Genomic DNA, 2,531 nt, shown 5'->3' on the forward strand with positions numbered 1-2,531 from the left:
AAAAGGCTGACTTTCCCCTGAGTAAGAGAGAATTCTTCTGCCTGACTGCCTTAACAGTGAAACATCAGCTGTCCTGGAGACTGGTCACCACCCTAATCATGTGAGCTACATCCTTAGAATAAGTCTGTTTATATATATACACCTTATTTGTTCTTTTGCTCTGGAGAACATAGTGCAGTATGTTACCTGGAAATTTTCTTCTGCTTTCATACTGATGGCATTTGTTTTCTTTATCTATGAAAATTTTTAAATGTTATCATTACATATCTAGGTGTGGGTCTTTTTCATTCTGTTTGGAACACAGAATGATCCTAATAGACAAGACCCTGAAGGTGCTCCCATGTAATCGCTGTTCTTTGTGGCATATAGTACAAGGAAGGTCATCTGCTAGGAGAAAGGAGGAAGGTGGTGAGGATGTTAAATTCTGTGATTCAGTGCTATGCCTTTAAAGTATACTTCCTACTCTGGGTGTCTGTCAACCCATTCATGCTGGCTGGAATCCAACTATTCTCCTAGCTTAGTGTGGACCTTCCACTGTTTTGATTCAGATGCGACCTAGGTCCAACCCTCCAATCTGAACCCCCAGCCCTTCACATTTAGCAATTATTTATTATTAGTTCTTTATGGATTTAAGTCTCTTTACCCAGATAAGCACAGGAATGATCTTATATGCACCTTTCATTTAGTAGGCTTTTGATATTTGTTCTCTGATTTAAATTGAAAAGACCAACAAATATTATACACACTGCAAAAATATTCTGTTGAATATTTTTAAAATCTCCACCCTTTTTGGGCCACTGTTGATGATAATCAAACCTATGCTTTAGGCTGATCATCAGGCTTTGTCCTTTAAAAATGTATATATTACAAATATGTATATGGATTTGTTATAGACAAGAAGAACACAAAAATAAAAGTCTTGTTGAAAAATGTACCTATTCTAATGTAAATGTTTTCAAAGTGATTTTGTTAGGGATATAAGGGAGCATATAATTAGTTCATTGATACTAAAATTCCACAGTTGAAGATTTCTGCACGATTACCTACAACTTCACTTAACAATAAATAATTAGACTTACTAGGTGTCAGGCACTGTGGTATGTGAAATTTATCATCAGTTTTATCCATATAAATTGTTAAGTTCATGGCACAAAACCATGCTACCTACATAATACATAATAAAACTCACATATTCCTGAATTGAACTTAGTGTTCTATCAATTACAATCAAATTGCTAACTTACATAAATGATATTATGCTTCAAGATTGATAGATGCTTAAGTGGCTACAATCAATACAACTCAACTCATCTAAACTGCATTTTGTAGTCTATCTCTTCTCATTTTGTTAGGGTTGCTTTTGTATACTCATTTCTCTCATATCATGTACAGTATAATCCATAGGTAGGTGTGTGCACACATCCATACATATCCACACTTCCTGAAAAAACCTGGGCTCTGATATGATTCTATAGCTCTCAACATTCTGTTCACCCACAGTACCGTATGTTCCAGAGAGGTTGTGTCTCCTCATATTTAACTCATTCGCTTATCTCTCCAACTTCTACCTCACTCCTGAGGGTCTTCAGGCAGCATCTGTCTGTTTCCCACCCATGTACTTTATTCAATCATCAGTCATTCAAACAGTCTGTCAACAAATATTTCCCACAAGCTCTGTACCATAGTACTGGGTCTAGAGAAATCAGTAAGGCTTAGTCTTTTCTCCCAAGAACATCGTGGTTTAGTATCATTCAGTATCTCAGTGTCCGAGATGTCAGTGGGCTTGAGGCAATGGATGATCTGATCCTTGAAAAATTGTAATAGCTCCATTCGGTAAAAAAAGGAAAGGAAAGATAAGAGGGGACATTAACTAAAACAATGGGTTTTTAATTGATGGAATCTGAGTCTTAGGGGAGAAGGGAAGAAAAGTGTAAAAGGAAGTGGTTGGTCTTGTGCTTGGGAAAAAAAGGTGAAAAAAATCTGGCAGTGCAGGGAGACTTCTACACAGTAAAGCAGTCTCTGAATCCTGAGGCTGGAACTAGAAAGTAAATAGAGGAAGCATCGAGCAACACCTCCACACTCCAGTCATTCCAATTGATAGGCTTTCAATAAATGCAGCTGGACCAGACCCAAGATTATTCTTCCAGGAGGAGCAAGGGGAGAGCTGCATATGGAAATAAGCACCATTTCTTCTGACACCCCAGTATCCCCATCACTCTAAAACAACCCATGGGTTAACCTGAAGTCCTCCCGTAAGTAAGAGTGGTATTTCAGGATAACAAATGGTATAAACACCCTGCTTGTGAAAAAAAATTTTTTTACACCCACCATTTTGTTATCCTAATATCATATATTGGACAGGTCCTTCATTATAAATTTGGAGTTAAGAGACTTAAAGAAAACCCAGTGTTAGAAAGCTACTTGTACTTAAGTGGAAATTGTCGGTAGCAGAGCCCCACTTGATTTCATGGGACGTGGGAATGAGACACAATGGAAACAAAAGGTCAAAGAACTTCGATCTTCATGGCTCC

Source organism: Stenella coeruleoalba (assembly GCF_951394435.1).
Source record: "Stenella coeruleoalba genome assembly, chromosome: 10".
In the NCBI taxonomy this organism is placed as follows: domain Eukaryota; kingdom Metazoa; phylum Chordata; class Mammalia; order Artiodactyla; family Delphinidae; genus Stenella; species Stenella coeruleoalba.